Source organism: Rhamphochromis sp. 'chilingali' (genome assembly GCF_963969265.1).
Source record: "Rhamphochromis sp. 'chilingali' genome assembly, chromosome: 1".
Classification (NCBI taxonomy): domain Eukaryota; kingdom Metazoa; phylum Chordata; class Actinopteri; order Cichliformes; family Cichlidae; genus Rhamphochromis; species Rhamphochromis sp. 'chilingali'.
In genome coordinates this window covers 10,904,827-10,922,058 of record NC_137929.1, presented here as the reverse complement: position 1 = coordinate 10,922,058, position 17,232 = coordinate 10,904,827, and the positions used below count along the sequence as shown (strand labels likewise).

Sequence of the window (17,232 nt, the reverse complement as noted above, 5' to 3'; positions counted from 1 at the left end):
CGAAAATCATACATGATTCCAAACATTTTTTGCAAATCAATAACTGCAAAGTGGGGTGTGCGTAATTATTCACCCCCCTGAGTCAATACTTTGTAGAACCACCTTTTGCTGCAGTTCCAGCTGCCAGTCTTTTAGGGTCTGTCTCTACCAGCTTTGCACATCTACAGACTGAAATCTTTGCCCATTCTTCTTTGAAACAGCTGCAGCTCAGTCAGATTAGATGGACAGCATTTGTGAACAGCAGTTTTCAGATCTTGCCACAGATTCTCGATTGGATTTAGATCTGGACTTTGACTGGGCCATTCTAACACATGGATATGTTTTGTTTTAAACCACTCCATTGTTGCCCTGGCTTTATGTTCAGGGTTGTTGTCATGCTGGAAGGTGAACCTCCGCCCCAGTCTCAAGTCTTTTGCAGACTCCAAGAGGTTTTCTTCCAAGATTGCCCTGTATTTGGCTCCATCCATCTTCCCATCAACTCTGACCAGCTTCCCTGTCCCTGCTGAAGAGAAGCACCCCCAGAGCATGATGCTGCCACCACCATATTTGACAGTGGGGATGGTGTGTTCAGAGTCATGTGCAGTGTTAGTTTTCCACACAGAGCATTTTGCATTTTGGTCTCATCTGACCAGAGCACCTTCTTCCACATGTTTGCTGTGTCCCCCACATGGCTTGTGGCAAACTGCAAACGGGACTTCTTATGGTTTTCTGTTAACAATGGCTTTCTTCTTGCCACTCTTCCATAAAGGCCAACTTTGTGCAGTTGTGATGGCATGCCACACATGGTAAGCTCCACACCTCACCACCCGTTGATTCACTTTAGTTTAATTTACAGTCACTACTTTAAAATATTCTACTTATTGTTAGGGCCCGAGCACTGAGAGTGCGAAGGCCCTATTGTATCTGCTCCGTTTCTTATTAGGGCCCGAGCACTGAGAGTGCGAAGGCCCTATTGTATCTGCTCCGTTTCTTATTAGGGCCCGAGCACCGAGAGTGCGAAGGCCCTATTGTATCTGCTCCGTTTCTTATTAGGGCCCGAGCACCGAGAGTGCGAAGGCCCTATTGTATCTGCTCCGTTTCTTATTATTATTAGGGCCCGAGCACTGACTGTGCGAAGGCCCTATTGTATCTGCTCTGTTTCTTATTAGGGCCCGAGCACCGAGAGTGCGAAGGCCCTATTGTATCTGCTCCGTTTCTTATTATTATTATTATTATTATTATTATTATTAGGGCCCGAGCACCGAGAGTGCGAAGGCCCTATTGTATCTGCTCCGTTTCTTATTATTATTATTATTATTATTATTATTATTATTCACCCCAAACAAGGGCCTTTTTGAGGGCCTAAACATGCTCAAAAACTCATGAAATTTTGCACACATGCCAGGTCTGGTGAAAAATTTTGTATTTTAATGGTTTTACATATGAGCACTGGGAAATGGCTCTACAGCGCCACCTATGCCTTGTTAAATGCAGCCCTACGACCACATGGTTTGAGCTACATGTATGAAATTTGGCACACATGTGTATCATGCCAAGACGAACAAAAAAGTCTGTGGGCCCATTGACGCAAACCCAACAGGAAGTCCGCCATTTGGAAGAGAAGGTGACATTTTGGCTCTAATTTTGCCATTTCCATGCCTCGAACTTTTGCGAACTCCTCCTTGGGGTTTCATTTCATAACCTTCAAATTTGGACAGTGTCAACTACACCCTTGTGCCATGTTAAATTGCGGAGCTTTTGAGTTTTCACAATACTATGAGGCCGTGGCGCCATGGCGAATTTCGATGACTCGCCATGAAAATCTTATTGCCTCTCATTTTGTCATACATTTTCTGACCTTGACCAAAGTGAACACATATGATAAGGCTCCACCCCTGAACATATTTCAACTGCCATATTTGACATCAAGGACAGCGCCACCTAGTGGGAACAGGAAATGTCATGTTTTACACTTTGGGGTACAGTATAGTGATGGGTGACATCTGCAGCCTCAAATTTCTCCAGGAAAGCCTTAAGGAGTTGGTCTTGGGTTACAGTGAAAACTGTGAGTTTTCGCGAAAGGGTGTGACCCCAGCAGCATGGCGAACTTTGATGTCACGCCATGAAGAAACAAATTAGTATAACTCAATGAAATCCAGTCTGATCAGTACCAGACTTTACAGGCATGATGTCAGACCCGCCCTGAACAGATTGATGTGCCCATTGTCGGAAATACGGACAGCGCCACCTAGTGGCAACAGGAAATGTCATGGCTTTAACTTTGTTGTACTGATTTTCACAGGTTGATCGTGGCCACCTCAAAAGCGGTGAATATCACCATCAGTCCCTCGTGATGCTTCAGTGCAAAAATTGTGACTTTAAACTGAACGGCGCACCCTGGTGGCAACGCGGTTCATCATGAAAGTTGAAGTGGCTTTTGAGGGGCTTGGAAAGTTTATAGAGGCTTTAAATTTGGCACACACCTCCAAATGGATGAAGGCATTGTTGTTATGTAACCATTTTCCTTGAATAGCGCAAAATGGCTCCACAGCGCCCCCTACAATATTTCAAAACATCAGCCCCTGCTCTGTGTTTCATCTATGAGTCTGACACTTGGTAAGCTTGTGTAAGATATCAAGATGTACAAAAAAGTCTCTTGGAGCAATATCCCAAATCCAACAGGAAGTCAGCCATTTTAAAATTAATGTGTAATTTTGATGACATTTTCCCCCCTTTTCAGGCCTCATACTTTGACGAACTCCTCCAAGGGATTTCATCATATTGAAGCATTCTTCAGTGTGTAGAATCTAAAGACCTTTGTGATGTTAAATTGCGAAGCTTTTTCCGTTCAGGGAAACGGGGTGGTCATGGCGGCACGTAGAGTTTCAATCACTCGCAAAAAGCAGTAATCTGCTGTCACTAAAAAACACAATGTCCAATCTCTCCCAAAGGTCGCAGGTGTGATGAGACTCGAGCTTGGAAATGTTTGTTATGCTATTTGTCAATAATGGTTAGAGCGCCACCTAGTGGCATGACTATAATCCTGGTTGAATAAGATGAAATGTTAGCTGGTGATTAAAAGCATGAAATCCATCAATGTGACATCACATCGGACGTGCCGGTTTGAGGTGTTGGCAGTGGCTCGACGTGCCGGGGGTGCGAGGGCCCTCATAACGCTGCTTGCAGCTTTAATTATTATTATTATTATTATTATTATTATTATTATTATTATTCAGGCGAAACAAGGGCCTTTTTGAGGGCCTAAACATGCTCAAAAACTCATGAAATTTTGCACACATGCCAGGTCTGGTGAAAAATTTTGTATTTTAATGGTTTTACATATGAGCACTGGGAAATGGCTCTAGAGCGCCACCTATGCCTTGTTAAATGCAGCCCTACGACCACATCGTTTGAGCTACATGTATGAAATTTGGCACACATGTGTATCATGCCAAGACGAACAAAAAAGTCTGTGGGCCCATTGACGCAAACCCAACAGGAAGTCCGCCATTTGGAAGAGAATGTGACATTTTGGCTCTAATTTTGCCATTTCCATGCCTCGAACTTTTGCGAACTCCTCCTTGGGGTTTGATTTCATAACCTTCATATTTGGTCAGTGTCAACTACACCCTTGTGCCATGTTAAATTGCGGAGCTTTTGAGTTTTCACAATACTATGAGGCCGTGGCGCCATGGCGAATTTCGATGACTCGCCATGAAAATCTTATTGCCTCTCATTTTGTCATACATTTTCTGACCTTGACCAAAGTGAACACATATGATAAGGCTCCACCCCTAAACATATTTCAACTGCCATATTTGACATCAAGGACAGCGCCACCTAGTGGGAACAGGAAATGTCATGTTTTACACTTTGGGGTACAGTATAGTGATGGGTGACATCTGCAGCCTCAAATTTCTCCAGAAAAGCCTTAAGGAGTTGGTCTTGGGTTACAGTGAAAACTGTGACTTTTCGCAAAAGGGTGTGACCCCAGCAGCATGGCGAACTTTGATGTCACGCCATGAAGAAACAAATTAGTATAACTCAATGAAATCCAGTCTGATCAGTACCAGACTTTACAGGCATGATGACAGACCCGCCCTGAACAGATTGATGTGCCCATTGTCGGGAATACGGACAGCGCCACCTAGTGGGAACAGGAAATGTCATGGCTTTAATTTTGTTGTACTGATTTTCACAGGTTCATTGTGGCCACCTCAAAAGCGGTGAATATCACCATCAGTCCCTTGTGATGCTTCAGTGCAAAAATTGTGACTTTAAACTGAACGCCGCACCCTGGTGGCAACGCGGTTCACCATGAAAGATGAAGTGGCTTTTGAGGGGCTTGGAAAGTTTAAAAAGTCTTGAAATTTGGCACACACCTCCAATGTGGTTAAGGATTTGTTGTTATGTGATCATTTTCATTGAATATCCCAAAATGGCTCCACAGCGCCCCCTACAAAATTTCAAAATCACAGCCCCTGCTCTGTGTTTTATGTATGAGTCTGAAACCTGGTAAGCTTATAGGAGATATCAAGATGTACAAAAAAGTCTCTTGGAGCAATATCCCAAATCCAACAGGAAGTCAGCCATTTTAAAATTAATGTGCAATTTTGGCAACATTTTCCCCTCTTTTCAGGCATCGTTCTTTGACGAACTCCTCCAAGGGATTTCATCAGATTGGACCGATCTGCAGTTTGTGGAATCTAAAGACCTTTGTGATGTTAAATTGCGAAGCTTTTTACGTCCAGGGAAACGGGGTGGTTATGGCGGCACGTGGAGTTTCAATCACTCGCCAAAAAGCAGTAATCTGCTGTCACTCAAAAACACAATGTCCAATCTCTCCCAAACGTCTCAGGTGTGATGAGACTCGAGCTTGGAAGTGTTTGTTATGCCATTTGTACATAATGGTTAGAGCGCCACCTAGTGGAACGACTAACTAATCATGAATGAATGAGTTGAAATGTTAGCTGGTGGTTAAATGCATGAATTCCATCAATGTGACATCAGATTGGACGTGCTGGTTTTAGGTGTTGGGCGTGGCTCGACGCGCCGGGGGTGCGAGGGCCCTCATAACGCTGCTTGCAGCTTTAATTATTAGGGCCCGAGCACTGAGAGTGCGAAGGCCCTATTGTATCTGCTCCGTTTCTTATTATTATTATTATTATTATTATTATTATTATTATTATTATTATTATTATTATTATTATTCAGGCAAAACAAGGGCCTTTTTGAGGGCCTAAACATGCTCAAAAACTCATGAAATTTTGCACACATGCCAGGTCTGGTGAAAAATTTTGTATTTTAATGGTTTTACATATGAGCACTGGGAAATGGCTCTACAGCGCCACCTATGCCTTGTTAAATGCAGCCCTACGACCACATCGTTTGAGCTACATGTATGAAATTTGGCACACATGTGTATCATGCCAAGACGAACAAAAAAGTCTGTGGGCCCATTGACGCAAACCCAACAGGAAGTCCGCCATTTGGAAGAGAAGGTGACATTTTGGCTCTAATTTTGCCATTTCCATGCCTCGAACTTTTGCGAACTCCTCCTTGGGGTTTCATTTCATAACCTTCAAATTTGGACAGTGTCAACTACACCCTTGTGCCATGTTAAATTGCGGAGCTTTTGAGTTTTCACAATACTATGAGGCCGTGGCGCCATGGCGAATTTCGATGACTCGCCATGAAAATCTTATTGCCTCTCATTCTGTCATACATGTTCCGATCTGGACCAAAGAGCACACATATGATAAGGCTCCACCCCTGAACCTATTTCAACTGCCATATTTGACATCAAGGACAGCGCCACCTAGTGGGAACAGGAAATGTCATGTTTTACACTTTGGGGTACAGTATTGTGATGGGTGACATCTGCAGCCTCAAATTTCTCCAGGAAAGGCGTAAGGAGTTGGTCTTGGGGTACAGTGAAAACTGTGACTTTTCACGAAAGGGTGTGACCTCAGCAGCATGGCGAACTTTGATATCTCGCCATGAAGAAACAAATTAGTATAACTCCATGAAATCCAGTCTGATTAGTACCAGACTTTACAGGCATGATATCAGACCCGCCCTGAACAAATTGATGTGCCCATTGTCAGGAATATGAAGAGCGCCACCTAGTGGGAACAGGAAATGTCATGTCTTAGACTTTGTTGTACTGATTTTCACAGGTTCATTGTGGATACCTCAAAAGCGGTGAATGTCACCGTCAGTCCTTCATGATGCTGCAGTGCGAAAATTGTGACTTTATACTGAACGGTGCACCCTGGTGGCAACGCTGTTCACCATGAAAAATGAAGTGGTTTTTGAGGGGCTTGGAAAGTTTAAAAAGTCTTGAAATTTGGCACACACCTCCAATGTGCTTAAGGCTTTGTTGTTATGTGATCATTTTCATTGAATATCCCAAAATGGCTCCACAGCGCCCCCTACAAAATTTCAAAACATCAGCCCCAGCTCTGTGTTTTATGTATGAGTCTGAAACCTGGTAAGCTTATAGGAGATATCAAGATGTACAAAAAAGTCTCTTGGAGCAATATCCCAAATACAACAGGAAGTCAGCCATTTTAAAATTAATGTGCAATTTTGGCAACATTTTCCCCTCTTTCCAGGCACCGTTCTTTGACGAACTCCTCCAAGGGATTTCATCATATTGAACCAATCTCCAGTGTGTGGAATCTAAAGACCTTTGTGATGTTAAATTGCGAAGCTTTTTACGTTCAGGGAAACGGGGTTGTCATGGCGGCACGTGGAGTTTCAATCACTCGCCAAAAAGCAGTAATCTGCTGTCACTCAAAATCAAAATGTCCAAACTCTCCCAAAGGTCGCAGGCGTGATGACACTCGAGCTAGGAAATGTTTGTTATGCCATTTGTCAGTAATGGTTAGAGCGCCACCTAGTGGGACGACTATAATGATGATTGAATGAGATGAAATGTTAGCTGGTGGTTAAATGCATGAATTCCATCAATGTGACATCAGATCGGAGGTGCTGGTTGTAGGTGTTGGGCGTGGCTCGACGCGATGGGGTGCGAGGGCCCTCATAACGCTGCTTGCAGCTTTAATTAGGGCCCGAGCACCGAGAGTGCGAAGGCCCTATTGTATCTGCTCCGTTTCTTATTATTATTATTATTATTATTATTAGGGCCCGAGCACTGACAGTGCGAAGGCCCTATTGTAATTGCTCTGTTTATTATTATTATTATTATTATTATTATTATTATTATTATTATTCCGGCAAATGAATTGGCCGTTTGAGGGCCTAAACATGCTCGAAAACTCATGAAATTTTGCACACGCGTCAGGTCTGGTGAAAATTTACGTATTTTAATGTTCTCAGACATGGCCAGGGAAAATTAGCTCAGTAGCGCCACCTAGAAAAATGAAAAACGCGAGCCCCCGGTATGGGTATGACCTACACGTTTGAAAGTCGGTACACCTATATAACGTTCAGAGTCGAACAAAAAAGTCTATTATGGCAATGTCCTAAACCCAACAGGAAGTCCGCCATTTTGGATTGAAGGTGACATTTTGGCTCTGATTTTACCGTTTCCATGCCTTGTACTTTAACGAACTCCTCCTTGGGATTTGGTCCTATAAACTTCATATTTGGACAGTGTCAACTACACCCTTGTGCCATGTTAAATTGCGGAGCTTTTGAGTTTTCACAATACTATGAGGCCGTGGCGCCATGGCGAATTTCGATGACTCGCCATGAAAATCTTATTGGCTCTCATTCTGTCATACATGTTCCGATCTGGACCAAACAGCACACATATGATAAGGCTCCACCCCTGAACATATTTCAACTGCCATATTTGACATCAAGGACAGCGCCACCTAGTGGGAACAGGAAATGTCATGTTTTACACTTTGGGGTACAGTATTGTGATGGGTGACATCTGCAGCCTCAAATTTCTCCAGGAAAGCCTTAAGGAGTTGGTCTTGGGTTACAGTGAAAACTGTGACTTTTCGCAAAAGGGTGTGACCCCAGCAGCATGGCGAACTTTGATGTCACGCCATGAAGAAACAAATTAGTATAACTCAATGAAATCCAGTCTGATCAGTACCAGACTTTACAGGCATGATGTCAGACCCGCCCTGAACAGATTGATGTGCCCATTGTCGGAAATACGGACAGCGCCACCTAGTGGCAACAGGAAATGTCATGGCTTTAATTTTGTTGTACTGATTTTCACAGGTTCATCTTGGCCACCTCAAAAGCGGTGAATATCACCATCAGTCCCTCGTGATGCTTCAGTGCAAAAATTGTGACTTTAAACTGAACGGCGCACCCTGGTGGCAACGCTGTTCAACATGAAAGATGAAGTGGCTTTTGAGGGTCTTGGCAAGTTTATAGAGGCTTGAAATTTGGCACACACCTCCAAATGGATGAAGGCTTTGTTGGCATGTGATCATTTTCATTGAATAGCGCGAAATTGCTCCACAGCGCCCCCTACAAAATTTCAAAACCACAGCCCCTGCTCTGTGTTCTATGTATGATTCTGAAACCTGGTAAGCTTATAGGAGATATCAAGATGTACAAAAAAGTCTCTTGGTGCAATATCCCAAATCCAACAGGAAGTCAGCCATTTTAAAATTAATGTGTAATTTTGGCAACATTTTCCCCTCTTTCCAGGCACCGTTCTTTGACGAACTCCTCCAAGGGATTTCATCATATTGAACCAATCTCCAGTGTGTGGAATCTAAAGACCTTTGTGATGTTAAATTGCGAAGCTTTTTACGTTCAGTGAAACGGGGTGGTTATGGTGGCACTTAGAGTTTGAATCACTCGCCAAAAAGCAGTAATCTGCTGTCACTCAAAAACACAATATCCAATCTCTCCCAAACGTCTCAGGTGTGATAAGACTCGAGCTCGGAAATGTTTGTTATGCCATTTGTACATAATGGTTAGAGCGCCACCTAGTGGAACGACTAACTAATCATGAATGAATGAGATGAAATGTTAGCTGGTGGTTAAATGCATGAATTCCATCAATGTGACATCAGATCGGAGGTGCTGGTTTTAGGTGTTGGGCTTGGCTCGACGCGCCGGGGGTGCGAGGGCCCTCGTAACGCTGCTTGCAGCTTTAATTATTATTATTATTATTATTAGGGCCCGAGCACTGACAGTGCGAAGGCCCTATTGTAATTGCTCTGTTTATTATTAGGGCCCGAGCACTGACAGTGCGAAGGCCCTATTGTATCTGCTCCGTTTCTTATTATTATTAGGGCCCGAGCACTGAGAGTGCGAAGGCCCTATTGTATCTGCTCCGTTTCTTATTATTATTATTATTATTATTATTATTATTATTATTATTATTATTATTATTATTATTCACCCCAAACAAGGGCCTTTTTGAGGGCCTAAACATGCTCAAAAACTCATGAAATTTTGCACACATGCCAGGTCTGGTGAAAAATTTTGTATTTTAATGGTTTTACATATGAGCACTGGGAAATGGCTCTACAGCGCCACCTATGCCTTGTTAAATGCAGCCCTACGACCACATCGTTTCAGCTACATGTATGAAATTTGGCACACATGTGTATCATGCCGAGTCGAACAAAAAAGTCTATGGGCCCATTGATGCAAACCCAACAGGAAGTCCGCCATTTGGAAGAGAAGGTGACATTTTGGCTCTAATTTTGCCATTTCCATGCCTCGAACTTTTGCGAACTCCTCCTTGGGATTTGGTTGTATAAGCTTCATCTTTGGTCAGTGTCAACTACACACCTGGGCCATGTTAAATTGCGGAGCTTTTGAGTTTTCACAATACTATGAGGCCGTGGCGCCATGGCGAATTTCGATGACTCGCCATGAAAATCTTATTGCCTCTCATTTTGTCATACATTTTCTGACCTTGACCAAAGTGAACACATATGATAAGGCTCCACCCCTGAACATATTTCAACTGCCATATTTGACACCAGGGACAGCGCCACCTAGTGGGAACAGGAAATGTCATGTTTTACACTTTGGGGTACAGTATAGTGATGGGTGACACCTGCAGCCTCAAATTTCTCCAGGAAAGCCTTAAGGAGTTGGTCTTGGGTTACAGTGAAAACTGTGACTTTTCGCAAAAGGGTGTGACCCCAGCAGCATGGCGAACTTTGATGTCACGCCATGAAGAAACAAATTAGTATAACTCAATGAAATCCAGTCTGATCAGTACCAGACTTTACAGGCATGATGTCAGACCCGCCCTGAACAGATTGACGTGCCCATTGTCGGAAATACGGACAGCGCCACCTAGTGGCCACAGGAAATGTCATGGCTTTAATTTTGTTGTACTGATTTTCACAGGTTCATCGTGGCCACCTCAAAAGCGGTGAATATCACCATCAGTCCCTCGTGATGCTTCAGTGCAAAAATTGTGACTTTACACTGAACGGCGCACCCTGGTGGCAACGCTGTTCAACATGAAAGATGAAGTGGCTTTTGAGGGGCTTGGAAAGTTTATAGAGGCTTGAAATTTGGCACACACCCCCAAATGGATGAAGGCTTTGTTGTCATGTTATCATTTTCATTGAATAGCGCGAAATGGCTCCACAGCGCCCCCTACAAAGTTTCAAAATATCAGCCCCTGCTCTGTGTTTTATCTATGAGTCTGAAACTTGGTAAGCTCATGGAAGATATTAAGATGTACAAAAAAGTCTCTTGGAGCAATATCCCAAATCCAACAGGAAGTCAGCCATTTTAAAATTCATGTGTAATTTTGGCGACATTTTCCCCTCTTTTCAGGCTTCATACTTTGACGAACTCCTCCAAGGGATTTCATCAGATTGGACCGATCTGAAGTTTGTGGAATCTAAAGACCTTTGTGATGTTAAATTGCGAAGCTTTTTACGTTCAGGGAAACGGGGTGGTCATGGCGGCACTTAGAGTTTCAATCACTCGCCAAAAAGCAGTAATCTGCTGTCACTCAAAAACACAATATCCAATCTCTCCCAAACGTCGCAGGTGTGATGAGACTCGAGCTCGGAAATGTTTGTTATGCCATTTGTCAGTAATAGTTAGAGCGCCACCTAGTGGGACGACTATAATCATGGTTCAATGAGATGAAATGTTAGCTGGTGGTTAAATGCATGAATTCCATCAATGTGACATCACATTGGACGTGCTGGTTTTAGGTGTTGGGCGTGGCTCGACACGCCAGGGTGCGAGGGCCCTCATAACGCTGCTTGCAGCTTTAATTATTAGGGCCCGAGCACTGACAGTGCGAAGGCCCTATTGTAATTGCTCTGTTTATTATTATTATTATTATTATTATTATTATTATTATTATTATTTCGGCAAATGAATTGGCCGTTTGAGGGCCTAAACATGCTCGAAAACTCATGAAATTTTGCACACGCGTCAGGTCTGGTGAAAATTTACGTATTTTAATGTTCTCAGACATGGCCAGGGAAAATTAGCTCAGTAGCGCCACCTAGAAAAATGAAAAACGCGAGCCCCCGGTATGGGTATGACCTACACGTTTGAAAGTCGGTACACCTATATAACGTTCAGAGTCGAACAAAAAAGTCTATTATGGCAATGTCCTAAACCCAACAGGAAGTCCGCCATTTTGGATTGAAGGTGACATTTTGGGTCTGATTTTACCGTTTCCATGCCTTGTACTTTAACGAACTCCTCCTTGGGATTTGGTCCTATAAACTTCAAATTTGGACAGTGTCAACTACACCCTTGTGCCATGTTAAATTGCGGAGCTTTTGAGTTTTCACAATACTATGAGGCCGTGGCGCCATGGCGAATTTCGATGACTCGCCATGAAAATCTTATTGCCTCTCATTCTGTCATACATGTTCCGATCTGGACCAAAGTGAACACATATGATAAGGCTCCACCCCTGAACATATTTCAACTGCCATATTTGACATCAAGGACAGCGCCACCTAGTGGGAACAGGAAATGTCATGTTTTACACTTTGGGGTACAGTATAGTGATGGGTGACATCTGCAGCCTCAAATTTCTCCAGGAAAGCCTTAAGGAGTTGGTCTTGGGTTACAGTGAAAACTGTGAGTTTTCGCAAAAGGGTGTGACCCCAGCAGCATGGCGAACTTTGATGTCACGCCATGAAGAAAGAAATTAGTATAACTCAATGAAATCCAGTCTGATCAGTACCAGACTTTACAGGCATGATGTCAGACCCGCCCTGAACAGATTGATGTGCCCATTGTCGGAAATACGGACAGCGCCACCTAGTGGCCACAGGAAATGTCATGGCTTTAATTTTGTTGTACTGATTTTCACAGGTTCATCGTGGCCACCTCAAAAGCGATGAATATCAACATCAGTCCCTCGTGATGCTTCAGTGCAAAAATTGTGACTTTAAACTGAACGGCGCACCCTGGTGGCAACGCGGTTCACCATGAAAGATGAAGTGGCTTTTGAGGGGCTTGGAAAGTTTATAGAGGCTTGAAATTTGGCACACACCTCCAAATGGATGTAGGTTTTGTTGTCATGTGATCATTTTCATTGAATAGCGCGAAATTGCTCCACAGCGCCCCCTACAAAATTTCAAAACATCAGCCCCAGCTCTGTGTTTCATCTATGAGTCTGAAACCTGGTAAGCTTATGGAAAATATCAAGATGTACAAAAAAGTCTCTTGGAGCAATATCCCAAATCCAACAGGAAGTCAGCCATTTTAAAATTAATGTGTAATTTTGGCAACATTTTCCCCTCTTTTCAGGCTTCATACTTTGACGAACTCCTCCAAGGGATTTCATCATATTGAACCATTCTCCAGTGTGTGGAATCTAAAGACCTTTGTGATGTTAAATTGCGAAGCTTTTTACGTTCAAGGAAACGGGGTGGTCATGGCGGCACGTGGAGTTTCAATCACTCGCCAAAAAGCAGTAATCTGCTGTCACTCAAAATCAAAATGTCCAATATGTCCCAAAGGTCGCAGGCGTGATGAGACTCGAGCTAGGAAATGTTTGTTATGCCATTTGTCAGTAATGGTTAGAGCGCCACCTAGTGGGACGACTATAATGATGATTGAATGAGATGAAATGTTAGCTGGTGGTTGAATGCATGAATTCCATCAATGTGACATCAGATCGGACGTGCTGGTTTCAGGTGTTGGGCATGGCTCGACACGCCGGGGGTGCGAGGGCCCTCCTAACGCTGCTTGCAGCTTTAATTATTATTATTATTATTATTCAGGCGAAACAAGGGCCTTTTTGAGGGCCTAAACATGCTCAAAAACTCATGAAATTTTGCACACATGCCAGGTCTGGTGAAAAATTTTGTATTTTAATGGTTTTACATATGAGCACTGGGAAATGGCTCTAGAGCGCCACCTATGCCTTGTTAAATGCAGCCCTACGACCACATCGTTTGAGCTACATGTATGAAATTTGGCACACATGTGTATCATGCCAAGACGAACAAAAAAGTCTGTGGGCCCATTGACGCAAACCCAACAGGAAGTCCGCCATTTGGAAGAGAAGGTGACATTTTGGCTCTAATTTTGCCATTTCCATGCCTCGAACTTTTGCGAACTCCTCCTTGGGGTTTCATTTCATAACCTTCAAATTTGGACAGTGTCAACTACACCCTTGTGCCATGTTAAATTGCGGAGCTTTTGAGTTTTCACAATACTATGAGGCCGTGGCGCCATGGCGAATTTCGATGACTCGCCATGAAAATCTTATTGCCTCTCATTTTGTCATACATGTTCCGATCTGGACCAAAGAGCACACATATGATAAGGCTCCACCCCTGAACATATTTCAACTGCCATATTTGACATCAAGGACAGCGCCACCTAGTGGGAACAGGAAATGTCATGTTTTACACTTTGGGGTACAGTATAGTGATGGGTGACATCTGCAGCCTCAAATTTCTCCAGGAAAGCCTTAAGGAGTTGGTCTTGGGTTACAGTGAAAACTGTGAGTTTTCGTGAAAGGGTGTGACCCCAGCAGCATGGCGAACTTTGATGTCACGCCATGAAGAAACAAATTAGTATAACTCAATGAAATCCAGCCTGATCAGTACCAGACTTTACAGGCATGATGTCAGACTCGCCCTGAACAGATTGATGTGCCCATTGTCAGAAATACGGACAGCGCCACCTAGTGGCAACAGGAAATGTCATGGCTTTCATTTTGTTGTACTGATTTTCACAGGTTCATCGTGGCCACCTCAAAAGCGGTGAATATCACCATCAGTCCCTCGTGATGCTTCAGTGCAAAAATTGTGACTTTAAACTGAACGGCGCACCCTGGTGGCAACGCTGTTCACGATGAAAGATGAAGTGGCTTTTGAGGGTCTTGGCAAGTTTATAGAGGCTTGAAATTTGGCACACACCTCCAATGTGACGAAGGCTTTGTTGTCATCTGATCATTTTCATTGAATATCCCAAAATGGCTCCACAGCGCCCCCTACAAAATTTCAAAACCACAGCCCCAGCTCTGTGTTTTATGTATGAATCTGAAACCTGGTAGGCTTATAGGAGATATCAAGATGTACAAAAAAGTCTCTTGGAGCAATATCCCAAATCCAACAGGAAGTCAGCCATTTTAAAATTAATGTGCAATTTTGGCAACATTTTCCCCTCTTTTCAGGCACCGTGCTTTGACGTACTCCTGCAAGGGATTTCATCATATTGAACCAATCTCCAGTGTGTGGAATCTGAAGACCTTTGTGATGTTAAATTGCGAAGCTTTTTACGTTCAGTGAAACGGGGTGGTTATGGTGGCACTTAGAGTTTGAATCACTCGCCAAAAAGCAGTAATCTGCTGTCACTCAAAAACACAATGTCCAATCTCTCCCAAAGCTCATAGGCGTGATGAGACTTGAGCTCGGAAATGTTTGTTATGCCATTTGTACATAATGGTTAGAGCGCCACCTAGTGGGACGACTATACTCATGGTTGAAGCAAATGAAATGTTAACTGGTGGTTAAATGCATGAATTCCATCAATGTGACATCAGATCGGACGTGCTGGTTTCAGGTGTTGGGCATGGCTCGACACGCCGGGTGTGCGAGGGCCCTCATAACGCTGCTTGCAGCTTTAATTAGGGCCCGAGCACTGACAGTGCGAAGGCCCTATTGTAATTGCTCTGTTTATTATTATTATTATTATTATTTCGGCAAATGAATTGGCCGTTTGAGGGCCTAAACATGCTCGAAAACTCATGAAATTTTGCACACATGCCAGGTCTGGTGAAAAATTTTGTATTTTAATGGTTTTACATATGAGCACTGGGAAATGGCTCTACAGCGCCACCTATGCCTTGTTAAATGCAGCCCTACGACCACATCGTTTCAGCTACATGTATGAAATTTGGCACACATGTGTATCATGCCGAGTCGAACAAAAAAGTCTGTGGGCCCATTGATGCAAACCCAACAGGAAGTCCGCCATTTGGAAGAGAAGGTGACATTTTGGCTCTAATTTTGCCATTTCCATGCCTCGAACTTTTGCGAACTCCTCCTTGGGATTTGGTTGTATAAGCTTCATCTTTGGTCAGTGTCAACTACACACCTGGGCCATGTTAAATTGCGGAGCTTTTGAGTTTTCACAATACTATGAGGCCGTGGCGCCATGGCGAATTTCGATGACTCGCCATGAAAATCTTATTGCCTCTCATTTTGTCATACATTTTCTGACCTTGACCAAAGTGAACACATATGATAAGGCTCCACCCCTGAACATATTTCAACTGCCATATTTGACACCAGGGACAGCGCCACCTAGTGGGAACAGGAAATGTCATGTTTTACACTTTGGGGTACAGTATTGTGATGGGTGACACCTGCAGCCTCAAATTTCTCCAGGAAAGCCTTAAGGAGTTGGTCTTGGGTTACAGTGAAAACTGTGACTTTTCGCAAAAGGGTGTGACCCCAGCAGCATGGCGAACTTTAATGTCACGCCATGAAGAAACAAATTAGTATAACTCAATGAAATCCAGTCTGTTCAGTACCAGACTTTACAGGCATGATGTCAGACCTGCCCTGAACAGATTGATGTGCCCATTGTCGGGAATACGTACAGCGCCACCTAGTGGCAACAGGAAATGTCATGGCTTTAATTTTGTTGTACTGATTTTCACAGGTTCATCGTGGCCACCTCAAAAGCGGTGAATATCAACATCAGTCCCTCGTGATGCTTCAGTGCAAAAATTGTGACTTTAAACTGAACGGCGCACCCTGGTGGCAACGCGGTCCACCATGAAAGATGAAGTGGCTTTTGAGGGGCTTGGAAAGTATATAGAGGCTTTAAATTTAGCACACCCCTCCAAATGGATGAAGGCTTTGTTGTCATGTGATCATTTTTATTGAATAGCGCGAAATGGCTCCACAGCGCCCCCTACAAAATTTCAAAACCACAGCCCCAGCTCTGTGTTTTATGTATGAGTCTGAAACCTGGTAAGCTTATAGGAGATATCAAGATGTACAAAAAAGTCTCTTGGAGCAATATCCAAAATCCAACAGGAAGTCAGCCATTTTAAAATTAATGTGCAATTTTGGCGACATTTTCCCCTCTTTTCAGGCTTCATACTTTGACGAACTCCTCCAAGGGATTTCATCATATTGAACCATTCTCCAGTGTGTGGAATCTAAAGACCTTTGTGATGTTAAATTGCGAAGCTTTTTACGTTCAAGGAAACGGGGTGGTCATGGCGGCACGTGGAGTTTCAATCACTCGCCAAAAAGCAGTAATCTGCTGTCACTCAAAGACACAAAGTCCAATCTCTCCCAAAGGTCGCAGGCGTGATGAGACTCGAGCTCGGAAATGTTTGTTATGCCATTTGTGCATAAGGGTTAGAGCGCCACCTAGTGGAACGACTAACAAATCATGAATGAATGAGTTGAAATGTTAGCTGGTGGTTAAATGCATGAATTCCATCAATGTGACATCACATCGGATGTGCTGGTTTTAGGTGTTGGGCGTGGCTCGACACGCCGGGGGTGCGAGGGCCCTCATAACGCTGCTTGCAGCTTTAATTATTATTATTATTATTATTCAGGCGAAACAAGGGCCTTTTTGAGGGCCTAAACATGCTCAAAAACTCATGAAATTTTGCACACATGCCAGGTCTGGTGAAAAATTTTGTATTTTAATGGTTTTACATATGAGCACTGGGAAATGGCTCTAGAGCGCCACCTATGCCTTGTTAAATGCAGCCCTACGACCACATCGTTTGAGCTACATGTATGAAATTTGGCACACATGTGTATCATGCCAAGACGAACAAAAAAGTCTGTGGGCCCATTGACGCAAACCCAACAG

General features: G+C 43.5%; 3 protein-coding genes across 4 annotated transcripts in view; all 3 read right to left on the bottom strand.

The window, feature by feature from the left end:
• LOC308403394 (NACHT, LRR and PYD domains-containing protein 12-like) overlaps nucleotides 1-17,232 on the bottom strand; it is a 1,254,170-nt gene that overhangs the window by 717,070 nt on the left and 519,868 nt on the right. The gene's annotated exons all lie outside the window — the stretch shown is intronic.
• Nucleotides 1-17,232, bottom strand: part of LOC308403425 (NACHT, LRR and PYD domains-containing protein 12-like) — a 646,283-nt gene that overhangs the window by 115,507 nt on the left and 513,544 nt on the right. The window lies entirely within an intron of this gene.
• LOC308403768 (focadhesin-like) overlaps nucleotides 1-17,232 on the bottom strand; it is a 104,835-nt gene that overhangs the window by 3,685 nt on the left and 83,918 nt on the right. The window lies entirely within an intron of this gene.